At 41.6% G+C, this 17,309-nt stretch overlaps 1 non-coding gene across 1 annotated transcript; it reads left to right on the top strand.

Annotated features, from left to right (window-relative positions):
- Positions 1-427: 427 nt before the first annotated feature.
- Trnaa-cgc lies at positions 428-500 on the top strand. Its single transcript has one exon. It is a non-coding gene; the product is annotated as a tRNA-Ala (tRNA).
- Positions 501-17,309: the final 16,809 nt, after the last annotated feature.

Here is a 17,309-nt window from a genome sequence, read left to right as displayed (position 1 = left end):
GTTACTAGAAATATAAACTATTACTTCTTCGTGAAAAAAATCGGAAAGTTCCAGAACGGTTTATAACCTCAATGTACAAAGTGTAAGATATGAAAAATGAATATGTATACGTTCCAGGCCACTGAAGATGACTTTCAGGTAATGAAGGCGAAACGTCTGAGGCAAGTTAAGTGTAAATAGATGGCCCAAAGTTCAACTACTAACAAACTGTTTCAAACACCTCACTCCATCTCGTACGCATATGCTGAATTTAATCTTTAATCTGCCTCAAGAGGAAAGCTTTCTAAAACCTTAAAGCACAAGAATAATAATCATAAAGTACAGAGCACTTAATAAATATTAGTACAATTATACAATACTATATCTTATACGTTAATGAAGATGCAAACTTGGTACTGATTTAACGTATCCACACAACGAAATACCGAGCGAGGTGGCGCAGTGGTTAGCACACTGGACTCGCATTCCGGAGGACGACGGTTCAATCCCGTCTCCGGCCATCCTGATTTAGGTTTTCCGTGATTTCCCTAAATCGCTTCAGGCAAATGCCGGGATGGTTCCTTTGAAAGGGCACGGCCGATTTCCTTCCCCATCCTTCCCTAACCCGAGCTTGCGCTGCGTCTCTAATGACCTCGTTGTCGACGGGACGTTAAACACTAAAATCCTCCTCCTCCATAACGAATTACATTCTGTTTTGGAAAGAACCAACCAGTTTTGTATGAGTATATTTTTACATGGATCGACGTACAGTATTCAGTAATTTTTACAATCACGTTTACGCTCAAAGTTTTCACTCACCTCTCACACATGTTCAGTGGGTCCTCCATCGAACACACGACAAACTTCCAGACGACAGTCAAACTCGTACCAAACTTCTGCGAAAAAAATCTGATTTTTACTGCATTCTCTGCTGTTGTTATAAAGCGTCGAACATCATTCAAAATTTTTGGATGGAGAGGAACCATGTAGTCTTTCGTACACCCTCACTAAAAATATGACTTAGTGTGACATCAGGTGAACTTGAACGCCAACAGTGCAACGCGAGATCTCAAGAATCTTGCGATCGATCCATCGCTGGGGCCGTAATCTCGACTAAAATATAGCCACACAGGTGTAACTGTACCTCGCATGTTGAAACGGAGAACGCCTTTTATCGCTGTGTTTCGCCATTACGATAAGACGCACTTGGGCTAAAAAATGAGCGAGGCGTCTGCACCAGTACGACCCCAACCGGTGACCACATGAATCGCTAACTTACAGCTGGGGTGAAAGAACATTTTTATCTTAATGAGTAAGTGTCAATTACCCCAGCTTCCTTCATTCTTCCTTGTAGAAGACATGACCTAGTGAAATCGAATTACTCTTTTTAGAACACTCTATTAACAAAATTCCCACCATAGTGGCAGCAGTTTCTCTCCCACTTTGGTAACAAGCTAAAAACTAAGAAAGAAAAATGAAGTAACAGGAAGTCAGTATTAGAACAGAAATCAAGATGAAAATATGTCAGTGATATATGAAGGGTTCCACAAACTGGAAATGACAGAAGATTATTATCAGTAATAGTGGCACTAATGAATTCATCCTTCGGAGTGGCAGATTATGAAGCTGTAGTGAATCCAAAATGCATCCATGGCAACGAATGTAGAGATGTAAGGAACTCGAACTCAAGTTTTAACAAAACACTCCATGACGCCGAGTGTTGGCAACCGATCTCTTGTACGTTCGATCTCAAGATCCGCTCAATTCTACTGAAGCCGGTAACAAATGCTAAACAAAAAAATATTATAGCGTTACATAGAGAGCATTACAATCAGATAACAAAATAGTTATCTAAGTACGTCTCCAAAAAGAAACAAATATGAATTTCAATCAGAAGTGTTAAAATGAACTAGATGCAACAAAATACATCCGGTAAGGGCACCAAATAACCCATTATAAACACTTATTTTCGGAGGATATCATGTCGTTGGCCTTCTGGACGGTTACAGTAAGTAATGGTTCCCACCAACAAGCGGGTAGTCCTCTAATTACATCTCACACATTTCCGTAGAAGCAGGAAAACAGTTCAGTCTGGGAAGATTTGCTAATGATGAAGGCTAGTGTGCGGCCCGAGTGTCGGATCGGGTTATGATAATTTGAAGAAATATCTACATGATTAAGATTTTGAGGAGTTCAGTAAACGGAGGAAGTAACTCTATGACGATAGAAGACGTTTTGTCAACATGATGCTGGGAACCGACAGTTATGACTGAAAGTGAGATTTCCGAATATTACTTGTGTTGTCGCTGTTGATGCCACGTGTGTGTTTCAACATTAAGAAACTTACCATTGATATTATCGGACCTCGGAAGACGTTCTGTTGTGTGGCAGTAAGTCTGTTTAAACCTTCAGAATGTACTTTTCAATTTAAATTGCGTTTAAGAGGGATCTTGTTATTAAGAATAAATAAACTTTGTTTCCGTGGCGTGACTATTATCATTTCATGAATATTGTTAAACATACGCACAAAGAATGCGCAGGCACGGAACTCACGCATGCGGAATGATTTGCCGATACATGGTGCAATACTTAAACGCCCTCTGCCGGCCGTTGTGGCCGAGCGGTTCTAGGCGCTACAGTCTGGAACCGCGCGACCGCTACGGTCGCAGGTTCGAATCCTGCCTCGGGCATGATTGTGTGTCATGTCCTTAGGTTGGTTAGGTTTACGTAGTTCTAAGTTCTAGAGGACTGATGACCTAAGAAGTTAAGTCCCATAGTGCTCAGAGCCATTTGAACCATTTTTTAAACGCCTTCTGCCGAAAATCACAGAGCGGCCCTCCTGTGTGTGCGCCATACGCTATGTTTAAGTAAAAGTGCGGCCAGACGTCACTCACTAAAAACTATGCTAGACCAATATTATGACGGGTCTATTATAGAAAAAAATCTTAACTTCCTCTTCGTGATTTAATAGCAGCCACTGCAGGGTTCCAGGCTGTGCTCAGTTAAAACCGCACATCTCTGAAGATGAGATTATCGTCTGTACGGATATGTATTGCTTTCTTAATGACGCAGTCCCACATTGATGATGCCGGGGGTAAAACTTCTGTCTTTTCACAAATCTTTCGATGTCCTGTATTCAGACAGTGTTCCACTTTTCCGGTTGACGTAGGTGTATATGACGCTGATTTTCATCGCTGCGTTCTTGTACTGTACGACATGTCTGGCCTATATATGCTGCGCCACATTGAAAAGGAATCTTATACACACAACATTACCTCAGTCCAAGATCAACCTTAACCGAACCCAATAGGTTCCTCAGTTTTGAAGATGGCCGAAAAACAAACTTATTGTCATATCACCCGAGGACTCTTTCGATTCTTCACGACATGACACCAAAATATGGCAAAAAGGACAAAGTGGTGTGTGTGTCTTCGTATCATCATTCTGCTCCATAGACTGAATTTGCTTGGACCTGACTTCATTACCTACCTGTCTCTCAGAGTAACGGTTTTGTCGAAACACCGTCTTGAAAGTTGGATTTCACACGACCAGATACCACACTCGCTCTATGAACTAACGTACGTAGTACGTTACCGCACTGTGCAGGACGATGGCAGCTTGTGGCCTGCAGCTATATTTCTATGCTTGTGGTGTGTACAAGATTCTTTTTCGGTTAATTCCCTGCTTTGAAAAAATACAAGAAGTCGAATACAGCATACATGTAACTTCAGGGCTGGGCAACACGTAACAAATAACTTAGGGAGCTGGGTGCACGTTCTGCACCGAGAGGAAAAGGTTCGCCAAGTACAGAAAATCGTGGCGGGCTACACCAAACCAGTTTTTGCTTGATCTGCGATTCACTCAGGAAACCGTAGGAATTTCGCAAATAATATCTTTATCTGTGAAACAATTGTTTCACATATGCTCGATGACGGCCGAAATACTGCATGGTTGACAGCAGATTCTAATGTCCTTTTAGATTGCGCTCATTTTTAAAATTGTGGGCTGTTTCGATTCCACATCATCTGTGCACAAAAATTAACACAAAATGTTCGACACACATTATTAATGTTACACCATATCCAAAGCCAATCCGTCCAAACAATCAGCAAATTTGGCATGTACGTGTAACTCCCGTAACAGACACAATCTGGTACGTTCTGGTACATTTGATTCTGGATATTGTGTATATCATAGATTTTACGTTAGTTACTTATTTTATTTTTATCTGCAGTTTTGAAGATGGTTCCTGTGGATCGGATACCAGTCACAATTTTTATAAATGATTGTGGATTTCTTCGAAGACACTGTCTACATTTCCCCACTGTGTGTTTCAGTCAGTGTTTTCAATTAATTACATGGATATACATAAGATTTTAATTTTCCGTTAATTATAAAGAGTAATTTGAAATCTCCCCCAAAGCATCTGTTTAAAAATGCCGTTGCAACACACCTAATTATTTTCTGACAGAATCTGCACTGCGCACGTAAGGTTTTGAGCAGGTAAAATGCAACAATCATTAAATTCTAGGAAAAAATGCATCAATTCAAATTCCCCAACAACGTGGAAGTTTTGCCACATATCAGATCTCTAATTTGTATGTAAGACTCATAGCCATATCCCCGTCATCCCTTCATCTGCATGGGGACTGGACATTTAAGCGTTCCTGTTTGTATCTGGTTTCATGATCACTTGCACTGTTCTCCTTTGGATAACGATTATCATAATTTTTGCTATGTGGAGTAATATTTATTCTCACTAGATAGATGTTTTGACAATATGTTATGAATAAAAAACCCAAGACTAGTCACCTCATCAAGTAATAAAACTAGCTAATTCGCAACTTTGTTTGTCACAATGAAATGATTTAATTTCTAAATAAATGCGTGCGAGTGCCAGTCCAGGAAATCTCTTCGAGACGGGCTTAGTAAAGGAGACCTCCTTGGCACATGCTACGTGGGCTACCTAGGTGAAAACTATGATTCATCTTGTACGACGTCTGTTAGTCGAATTTAATGACTCTGCTGAGAGTAAGGCAACCACTATTCTCAGGGCGGAACAATGTTCCATCTGATTCCAACATTAGTGGTGAGTATCTTATCACGTCAAATTATATTTAAGGATAATCTGTCCCACTCCATTTCCTTCACCTCTTACAGTGCTAAAAATGCTGAGTTGCGCTTCAGTTGCAACGTAATTTTCGTGAAGCCCTGTTGGCCAAATTTAGTGAATACGTATTCGGTAATGACTGCTGGATCATTATACTGCCACCAACACATATCTATCCCAGGATTATGAGGAAAAGGCGACACATATTAAAATAATTACAACTGCATTTAGACAGTCTTTTGGAAAGGGATTTCCGCCCTTTGACTTTAAATTACTATTCCTTTATTTCATGTAATCAAGATATCTGATACGTAGCCATTCTCAAGTTTAAGTTCAAACGTCACAATCGTCTGATACGCCTAAATGAATAGTAATTTGCATACAAATGGCGGAAATTCCCTTCAAAAAGTTCTGCGTGAGAGTGGTCTCCCGTAGAAGTAAAATCATTTAGACACTTATTTTTCCCTTAGTTCTGTACGCAAATAGAGTAAGAAACAAAATTTTTAATATCCTAACGATGTGTTCTCCGCCATGCACAGTACAGTGGCTTATGGAGTACTTCAGCAGATTATATCTACTGTTTTATAAAGTACCTGTTTTTAGAACAGTTGCACCTTGTTAAGTGCTGGAGGTACTACAGTAATAGAAAACAGTATCTGCTCCAATGGTAAATTAATCTTTGGCTTAAGCACATAGAATTATTGATAAGACACAGAACAAGCGGCACGTGTCAGTAAGTTCCGTTTCTAAGTTACAGTATGTAAGAATTGTCACTCATACAATATTAGGAAATGTTAGACGAACGTTAGATACTGAACAATTTCCACCTTCATTTCAAATCATTCCCTTCGAGATCCACCGGTTATTTGCACTACTTGTCGACGAAGTTCCTGTATAACTTGCGCAGGTGACTGAAAGCGGAAGCTGCCAGTAAACTCACCCACTCTATGATAAACGACGTGCTGCTGTGCAAACGCAATATCGCAGTTCCCCGAAATCTTGGCAGCCCCATAATTACAGTGCGCTGGACGCGTGTAATTGGGCTTCAGGTTGGCCCAGAAAGCAATGTATACGCAATATAGCGTATTGCCTTTACACCACTACCGAACAGGCACTTCGGCAAACATTTGCGCAGACGTTGCTTCCGATGTGGTGAGCACAAAGCCGTGTACGACGTTGGCATGCATCAAAGTAAATGATTTCAGGCAGCCTACCGTGTACAACAGCCTAATTAGCAATGGAGAATATTGTACATTAATAATCGATCAAATATATCTTACCTACAAGTGTTGATACTGGATCTTAAGCAATAGAGTACTGCTGCAATATTATAAGGAAAATGTTATGATATCTTATATATTCTCAGGTGACAAAATGAACGACTTTTCACTGTAGGCGACACATTCATTGCGAGAGAACAGCAAGTGTATTGATATTTAAAACTAATCTCATTTGCACTTCAATCTCAGCTGCGCATTTTTAGTACATGACATATTTCGATATCTCTACATCATCTTCAGATCCACATAGCTGCTTTAGCAACTGGTCGTGTCAGTATCAGAACTTTATGAGTCCGATCTGAGGTTTTGCCTCAGACCCAATGGGTTGCTGACGCAACTATGTAGATCTGAATATAAGCCAGTGATATCTAAAGATACCAGCAATGTTCAAAGCAATGCTCCAATGAGCGATCGTCCACAAGAACCCCTGAACGAGATAACTAACCTGGCACGTAAAGCATATCACAGTGAACTAAACGAGAATGGCATGAACCATATCCGCTGTCGAAGCAACAGGCAACGACAGCATCACCATAACCACTGAGAAGAACTTAGCGGCAGCTGAAGGACAGTTGTCTCTCACGAATCACATACATTCCGCTGAAAGGAAGAGAAGGGCATAGTCCTACCAGCCCTTAATATCTCTGAGCCGCAGTCACCAACTGACAGCCGGCCGCGGTGGTCTCGCGGTTCTAGGCGCTCAGTCCGGAACCGTGCGACTGCTACCGTCGCAGGTTCGAATCCTGCCTCGGGCATGGATGTGTGTGATGTCATTAGGTTAGTTAGGTTTAAGTAGTTCTAACTTCTAGGGGACTGATGACCACAGATGTTAAGTCCCATAGTGCTCAGAGCCATTTGAACCATTTGGACCACCAACTGACAACCGGCAAATCCGCACCGTAGCCGCTGTATCCGAAGCTATGGAATGTATTGCTCACGATCAATGTACAGTAAAATTAACCTGAATATCAAATACCATTCCGATTTTCATAAAACCCTGTACCAGTTAGGGCAGCCGAGGACATAAAATGTGGCATACACAAACGTGATACACCATAATGGCACTACTAGATTTCAGTAAAGCATCTGAGAGCATCACTGACATATTGCAGAGAAAAATGCGCCACCTGAAATATTTAGGTAGTGCTCTGAAAGATTTAAGAGCTACTTGAGGGAGAGACAAGCGTATTGTCTGTGATAAACAAAAATCTTTCTGACAGCGTATGCTCTCAGGAATGTCACAGAGTCATTTTTGGGCGAACTATATATGATATTTTATATGGTAAGAAATCTCAAGGAACTTTAATATCTCAGGACAAGTTGGTGCTTCCTGAATCCACGAACAATTGCCTTGTATTTTTCTCAGCGTGTCCTAATAATGTATCAGCAAGTGGTGAAGAGCTGGGTGTTATTTTTGATGAAACACTATGATAGGGCTGACAAAACTGTCGTCAAGCGTAGGAAGACATCCGCTTTCCCCGATACCCTTCAGACGTATGTCACAACACAAAGCCAGAGGTTCCGAACGTAGTTTTGCTCAATCACTCGTTCTATTGAAACTACATTATTTCGATGTAATACAACACTGCACGAATAGTTAAGATTCCTTATGATTATGAGAAACCATCTAATTTACCATGCCAGTGCTTCACCCAGTTAGGATGGCTGTGGCATCACTATTATACAGGGTATATCATATAAATGGCGTAAACGCTACAGTTGAAAGTACACGATAGAAGAAAAAAAGTCTCAGTAAACATAGGGTCGAAAATGCATACCTTAAGAGCTATGAGGAATTTTTCATCTTTGATACTGTGAAACAAATCTTTTCTACTGCAAGTGCTTTGCTTTCCATGTTTTCGGAACTGGTAATATGGACCAAAACAAGAGAAAATGTCCAGTAAACGTATGCTCTAAAATGCATTCCTTAAGAGGTATGAGCATTTGTTCATCGTTGCTACTTTGAAACACAATTCTTGTAATTATCAAGTGCTTGTAACTTAAAGGTATGCGATATACAGCTCGTGTTTACTCGACATTTTCTTCTTATTTTGGTCCATACTACCATTTCCCGAAATATGGAAAGCAAAGAACTTGCAGTAGAAGAGATTTGATTCACAGTATCAAAGATGAAAAATTGCTTATAACTCTTAAGGTATGCATTTTCGACCCTATGTTTACTGAGACTATTTTTGCTCCTAGTATCATATACATTCAACTGTATGCGTGAAATCTGGTTTTCTAGGACAGAGTGGATTAGGTTATGGTTGTGGAGGGGTCCATAATCAGTTACTTTTAGTTGCAAAAAACACACAAACTTTTCTTTTGATAAGAACCACTTAATTACACATTGCCTGAAAGGATCCAATTAAAACCATACTGCTGAAGGCCTAGTTAACAAAACTTGGATACCTCTTGGGCTGAAGGGCCAAAACCACACCATAAAAAAAGAACGGCTGAAGGCCTGAACACAAGTCATTAATATTGCAGTAAAGAATACACATGGCTAAGGGCCTTACTTAAAAAAAAAAAAAAAGAAAAAAAACATTTCAAGCAAATACTCGGCTGAAGGACACACACAAGACATAGAACAACTCAGGGCTTAGGGCCTGGATAACAAGATTTTCAGATAGAGCAAATTTATTTAAAAAAATTTGTTTCAAACAAATCAATTTTCAAAACTGTTATTTAAATTGGCTGAAGGCCTTATCTTAAAATTAAAACAAACTAAATTAATAGACACCTGAAGGCCTCTCACAGTACATGAAACTAAAATGAAAAATCACAATCTAAAACCAACAGTGGTGCTCAGAAGTGTTCCAAGGGTCGGCCTGAGGAGGTAGCTCTAACATAAGGTGATGTGAGACACGCAGCCAAGACTAAGGCTAAATAATTGGATAGCAACCTGACCCAGGGATGGCTGAAGGACCGATCAACGACCTAATAAATTCCCTTCTGCCCGACCAACGGTACGACAACGGAAAATATCACCGGAGGACGAAGATACCAGCTGCACTATGTCTTCTAAATTGGCGTCTAAAAACAGCAAAGGCACAATAACCACTCTTAACAAAAAATGAATAAACAACTAAAAGGCTGCCGAACTACACGCTGTGCTGGACAGCATCAACATGGCGAGGAAAAACACACTTGCCAGTAGACTACACTAACGACCAGGGCAGATAACAGGGGCGTTAATGACCACAAGGCAGAAAATACCACACGCGTACTTCACTGATAACTAACAACCAATTTAATAGTTAAAGACCACACAGGAAAATGCAAAATTTCACTGACAACAACATACCATATGTTGCTGCTAGCCGGAACGGCCCAGGAAGTAACAACCGACAATGGACGAAGAGATGTCACAGCAGTTGAGATTTCATAACGGGTTAACTGATCACTCAACTTCAGTGTCCACGTTCAGTGGGCAACGAACTTTGTAGCTGTCACAGCTAGCGCTTCACAATCCGACCACGTGTTCACGCCGCCAGTGGTCCCAGCCTGACCTCGCACTACGGAGACTTCCTCACTGCCCTGTCCCAACCGACCAACTGCATCTGACACGCAGACAGCGTTATAATAACCGGTCAGTCACAACCACATGCAACACACGGTTCCGTGAAAACACTTCCACAAACACCTTGAACAGTACTAAAACCAGTCACTGGGGAACAACCAGGACGAATCACAAGTCGACACACACGGAGAACCCAGACGCGATCGGCGATCGGCAATCAAACACACGTCGTCCGATAAGACTACCGACCGAACGACCAGCCAAGTTCGTCCCCACTCAAGTCATGTGTGTGCAGGCAATGGTCGGGCGAGTCATGGCTGTATGGAACTCACTGCTGCTCCATGCCGATGGAACTCCCGACACACGACGACCCGGAAATACTAGCGTTCGGTCCAATGATAATACGACAGTTCTCTTATCGATAAGCGCTACTGGTGCCACTCACGGACAGTCAAGCAAGCGACTTAGTGACGCCAGTAAATCGAATAAGAAATGAGGGAGAGGTACTGTAAAGACAAGCTGACAAGCAATAAATGGCGTGAACACGAGCCGTGAGCGGCTCAGTGCGTTTACAGCATTAATTATGATACACCCTCTATGCTATATCTAGTTCAGTGATTGCTCAGTACACGTGCATCCCAGTACATCGATATCAAGTAGCTATCGTGTCAATAGCTGCAGAAGATACCACCTATCTATTACTGCAACTGCAATCATCCATAGAACAATACAAAATCTCGTAAACTCTTCTGCTGCTGCTATCCATACCCTGCTCTCATTCAAAGCCTCGTTGCACTTAAAAGAAAGCCGAAACAGTTTATTTGTTAAAATCAGACATTTTCTCAGTTAATTTATCTAGGCAGTTCTGTGAGTCACGCAAGGAAACAGCAGAATCACTTCAGACATAGGATATCTCAAATTTAGGCATTGGGGTGTGGATGGTAGCACGTTGCGATAGGGTCATTCAGTATTTGGCTTTACTGCGTACCGTGATTTTGGTAGGTAATGTAATTGCATTGGTCCTATACTAATAGTTTATTTGCAGTAGTATAGGTCATACGTGATATGCACTTTATGTTTCCATAACGTTACGGTTTTGCAGAGTTTTCTTCGTCAATATATGGAACACAGAACTTCAAAAGTTAAGCTAGCAATTTCCAGGGTCTATACAATGTACGATATACTAATATACTAGTAGTCTTCATGTGTGGACATGCAACGTGAAGTTAAAGTACTCTGTTAAACCAAAACACTAGCACTGCCCACCGTGACCAATCTGGTGATGTTTCGGACAACTGACCTGTTAAGAAAAGTGCACTGCCTAACACAATCACAGGGTCACTTTCTTTAAACCCGTAATTGTCTCCCACTTCGACGCAGAGGTTTGAAATTGGTCTCAAAATTGCTTACAACAATCCTCTATAATGGCGCAAAAGCTTGGGGCCCTGTGGTGTCACTATGGGCCTCAGCGGCGGATCATACAGCTGGGCAAATGCAAGAAAAAGGCCCGAGTTCAGATGTCCATGTGAGTTGTAAGGTGGGTTAATGATGTTATATAGGTACCAAATTTCACCCTAATTCAGACCAGCGCTACTATGGACATGTCACACGATACAAATGCATCATTCCAGCTATTACCCACAATTCACCCCTTCTTTTGATGTCTCTGTGATAGAGGTGAGACAAGTGACGCCCAACGCTACAATCAGACGATTTTTCTAAGGATGACCGAGGAAAACATCTCAGACACGAAAATGCCTCGGCATGTGACACTGCTTCCCTTGTGGTTTTCATTCACACACATTTCCGGATCTAACAGGGCAGTTTACAGTGTGTTGACCAACAGAAAGACTTTCTTCACAACGTTCTACACTGGTGACATCCCCGAACGATTCTACCCTTCTCTAAGGACATCATGGGTCTGTAACACCACGGAACGTGATGTGACCCCCTCCTTAGCGTATAGCACCACCCCAGTTTTTACCCTGGTGTGCGGGGTGGAAGCACTAGGGATCGTTCAAAACAATCCTAGGAAACTGGAACGTAACCGTGAGCATCAAAAGGTGTTTACGCTTTTTTAGCCTTCCTGTTTCGAGCCCTTTTGTCGCATAATAATGGGGAGGGGTATGTAACATTGATACATTCATGAATAAAATAGCGAAGAGTCCCTCTAAGGTCTACTGGTTCGGCAACACCCTCGATGCCATCCGCACACCTCTGCCGAGAATTTTAAAAATTTTGCTTCACGGAGTCTTCTACACACATTCAGCTGAGTTCCGCTGTTGCTCTAGCGCAGGCAACCACTATGCCTGGAAGCATAGCAAATTCGTCCCACCAGTGAGCAATGACAATGCTGCAGGAAATTAAGAGCCCTGAAAGACACTTGGGGGAGGGGGCGAGGGAGAAGGGGGGGGGGAGGCAAGGGTGGCGGCGGAGTAGAGCTAAACTGCCGAACAACAGCAGCTGGTGACAGACGGTCACTGAACGTGTGTAATGAATGATTTATCAGTGAAAGGAAGACACATTTTTAGCCGGCCGAAGTGGCCGTGCGGTTAAAAGCGCTGCAGTCTGGAACCGCAAGACCGCTACGGTCGCAGGTTCGAATCCTGCCTCGGGCATGGATGTTTGTGATGTCCTTAGGTTAGTTAGGTTTAACTAGTTCTAAGTTCTAGGGGACTAATGACCTCAGCAGTTGAGTCCCATAGTGCTCAGAGCCATTTGAACCATTTTTTGAAGACACATTTTTGACTGAGAAGAAATTAATTGCGTGCTGCTCTCCATGAATTCTAAATGACGGAGGCACGTTAGCTTATTGTCGACTCAGTTTTTTGGTTCTGAGTCGGATCTCCGCATTCGGCAACGTCTGTCATCACTTTGTGACGTCATTTTCCATTCAGTGTCATGTGGACTTTCTTTCAGTCTATTCTCGAATTTTTAAATATTCATACAGTCATCTCTTCTGTGTTATAAACGCGGCAAATAATTGGCGCCGTGGACGGACAACATCGCGTTTCTCACTGGGCCACCATCTGAAAGGAGAAAGAGTAGGCAGGAGGCACGGAATTAAGAAACCCAGGGCGTCCGGTTGGAGCGACAGAAGTGGACGATGAGTGCTTCCACATGCTGGCGAGCAGTCACATGTTATGAGAGGAGATGGATACATTAAACCGACAACGCACTAGCAGCTAATGTCGACTCCACCGAGCGGTGAGACGAGGGACCTCAACTACGAAGTCTTGAATACGCTCATGAATATTGATCTTGGCCTTATATACTAGTTATTTATCTGTGAATAACAGTAACAATAGTAAACGTCAGTGCCTCCAGGTTTTATTACTTTGGAATTAGTACCAAATGTGGGGTTATCTGATTTGCAACTCAGTTTCTCAAATTACGAGTTTTTTGACATTCTGGCACCTATCGTGGTGTGACCTGTTTGGCTACAATCAAATGTGTGTGAAATCTTATGGGACTTAACTGCTAAGGTCATCAGTCCCAAAGCTTACACACTACTTAACCTAAATTATCGTAAGGACAAACACACACACCCATGCCCGAGGGAGGACTCGAACCTCCGCCGGGATTAGACGCACAGTCAATGACTGCAGCGCCCTAGACCGCTCTGCTAATCCCGCGCGGCTGGCTACAATCCCTCAAATAATAACTTTCCTTAGAAATAGTAAAATAATTATAACTATGGAGTTTATACAATATCAGTTCTCTTCCTGCTTTCTGTAGGCGATGAAGATACTACATGTATCAAGGAAACTGAAGAATCGATCCTACGTGATTATTGCTGGCCACTCGCCAGAAACACTATTACGAAATAACAGAGAAACTACTTATGCATTTAATGTGAAATAAGGAATGTACAGTCGTGGACAAAACGAGCCAGACCTCTCGCCTTTTCGTTATGTTAATGCTCACAGCTTTAAAGTCTGCTACACAGCATAACAGGCAAGGCGACGAAGTGCTACCAACATACTACGCACAGGCGTGAAATTAAAAAGCTGTCCGAACTTCGTTAGACCGTTTTCAGTCATGTGTAGCACTACATTAATGCTGATTAGTGTGTTAAACACAACACGTAACTATAAGATATAAATGAAAGAAGAAACGCTAATTAGTACGAACGGTATTAATAAAAATGAATTTCAGCTTATCGAGATAACTGTTTTAGCAAAATATTATGCGCATTCGGCCGCGAAACGGTCTGTATCAACGCTCAGATCAGTCATACACGATTACTGTTGCTGACCTACCATGAAAGTGTCCAAATTTAGCAATGCGTGGAGATTCATAACGAAATTCAGTGAAAAATTATTCAGTGTCACACTTAAATAAATTCAATTATTGACAGAAGCGGAAAAACTACGTAGTAAGAAATATGAAATTCTACAAGTGTTTCATAATGACATCCACGGGCGCCGGTACAGAATAAAGGTAGCAATAAAACGTATTGGGGACATGAGAATTTCTTTAAATTCCTTTACTGATAGTCGATCTACCTCCATCGAGATTAGAACCGAAAACAAACCAGACCTCCCTTGCAGGACCTAACACCTTTCGCTACGCTAGCAGAGAACCCAGGCAAATAGCTTCTATAATTACCCCAGACACGAGGAAGCCGGCAATGATAATTGCAAAATTATCTGCAGTTTCTGTTGCATAAAGCTTTCTAGACTCAAAAACATGAATTTTCAACCATTATATCACCGCTTATGTGACAATCATTCGGCATGTTATCGAAATAACGAAATACTCTTGTTAGCGAGTAAATTTAGTACGAAAATTCTGCACCACCCATTTTTTGACCTTTCTCGTAAATTTTGTTATATATATGGCCGTATCTTTAGATTGCGTTGACATAAAAGCTCACTTTTTTACACCCCCAAGGGACCGTATACCGCAGGAAATGCTTTATTTCTGCTTATTATTTCTACCCGTAGTATAGGTAAAAGGTTTTTAAGGGTTGAGTAGACAGATAGATGGTAATGAAAGTGCGACTAGCAGGGTTCCATTTTTACCGATTTAGGTGACGAAATCCTATCAATGAAAATAGCTACAACAGTTACTGAAGATGAGGACCACATAAATAATTCCCCTCACTCGTTGTTCGAAGTGTTCTAGTTGCAGTCGATACATCAGCATTTTAATCGTTGCTACGCTTTCGATCCAAATCATTTTTACGGGAATGCAAATAAAATCCATTTGCCTATACCAGTGGTAATTCAGATCCGAGGATTAATGCGACCGCGTTTTAGAAGTGCGAGCATTCCCATTGCTAGCTGGCTTGAGAGACACTTCGGCTATATTTGGACGTTTTATGGCTGTGGCGAGTCTAATGGAGAATTCTAAACATTGTAGAATACGTTTGGCAGCTATTGTCACCGTTTATTTCCTGTGGTGGTGCAGAATTATTCTTCTAAATTTACCCGCCAATAACAGCAGTTTGATATTTAGATAAACATCCCGAATGATTGTCACATAAGCGGTGACTTAAAGGTAGAAAATTCATGTTTTTGAGTCCAGAAAGCTCTATGCAACAGAAACTGCAGATAATTTTGCAATTATCATTGCCAGCTTCTTCGTGTCTGGGGTAATTATAGAGGCTATTTGCCTGGGTTGTCTGCTAGCGTAGCGAAAGGTGTTAGGTCCTGCAAGGAAGGTCTGGTTTGTTTTCGGTTCTAATCTCGATGGAGGTAGATCGACTATCAGTAAAGGAATTTAAAGAAATTCTCGGGTCCCCAATACGTTTTATTGCTACCTTTATTCTGTACCGGCGCCCGTGCATGTCAATATGAAAACTCTTGTAGAATTTCATATTTCTTACTACGTAGTTTTTCCGCTTCTGTCAATAATTGAATTTATTTAAGTGTGACACTGAATAATTTTTCACTGAATTTCGTTATGAATCTCCACGCATTGCTAAATTTGCACACTTTCATGGTAGGTCAGCAACAGTAATCGTGTATGACTGATCTGAGCGTTGATACAGACCGTTTCGCGGCCGAATGCGCATAATATTTTGCTAAAACAGTTATCTCGATAAGCTGAAATTCATTTTTATTAATACAGTTCGTACTAATTAGCGTTTCTTCTTTCATTTATATCTTATATTTACGTGTTGTGTTTAACACACTAATCAGCGTTAATGTAGTCTTAAACATGACTGAAAACAGTCTGACAAGGTTCGGATTGTTTTTCAATGTCATGTCTGTTCGTAGTATGTTGGTAGCACTTCGTCGCCTTGCCTGTTACGCTGTGTAGCAGACTTTAAAGTTGTGTGGATCAGCATAACGAAAAGGCGAGAGGTCTCACTCGTTTTGTCCACGACTGTGCATGAATAGACAAAGAAAAGTAAAGTAAAAGCAGCTACAATACTAGAGACAAACTTATATTCGTATCACTGTATCGCAATGGAACACTCGGGAACGACAGGTTTAAGGATAACCATAAAAGACTCATGGAAAATATTGCATTTTATGATTTAGTGTAAGCACGTCGTTTGGTATGTCGATTAAGATATTCCCCAGAATTCACCATATTTCACAAATCGTGGCATGTGTTTATCCCTTGATATTGTTAGACATTAGTCCTGACATGTTAGAGGACCTTCAGTTATAGGCTGAGCTCGTGGAATGGACGGAAACTTAATACCCTGTGCAATAGAATTAAAAGATCATTCTTTGGAAACCTTCTAATTCCTACCCATCGGGATGTGTACTCAAAGGTGCGTAGAACCTTCCTCTGCGGTGATGCAAAACGGTGGTGCCCTGCGATGCCACTCGCGTGCACGATGACGCTTCAAACATCAAGGTGCCGACTCTTGCGGGGAAAGCAGGCCACTTCTCAAGAGTCCATGTGACGTTTAATGTGGGTCAATGATGTCGCATTGGAACCAAATTTCACCCCAGTTCTGTCCAGTTCCAACTTTGGCGTGATAGACGATCGTAACATCGTCAAACCTCCTCTTACCCACGTTCCACTGCTTCCCATAACGCCTCTGTGATGAAGGGCGAACCGCGATAGCCAGAGATGAAGTCAACCGGTTTTCTCATGAATACGATCATGTTTGCTTTAAATACAGAGCAACGGTGTCTTTGTAAAAGGGTTGAAACGCACGAGGTTGTCAGCAGTGTCATAGATTGTGAAGACTGTCTTTCTGTTGATGATCAAACTGTGAACTGTCGTTTTCGCCCACGAAATGTGTAGCAATTAGCACCTCACGTAAAGAAAGTTTCCTTGGCGCCCTTTATGTCTACCCTCTGCGCTAATTTTGTGTTTATTCTGAACGGTAGTGTATCTGCAATGTTTTTCTCGGCCACTCACGAGGAAACTGCGCGATTTCAGCTTTGGCCGTCGTGGTTCTGATCTTCACCACAGAGGCGTAATGGGAGGCAGTGCACTGTATGTA

Source organism: Schistocerca americana, chromosome 5 (genome assembly GCF_021461395.2).
Source record: "Schistocerca americana isolate TAMUIC-IGC-003095 chromosome 5, iqSchAmer2.1, whole genome shotgun sequence".
NCBI classification, from domain to species: Eukaryota; Metazoa; Arthropoda; class Insecta; order Orthoptera; family Acrididae; genus Schistocerca; species Schistocerca americana.
This window is presented reverse-complemented; position numbering and strand designations above follow the sequence as displayed.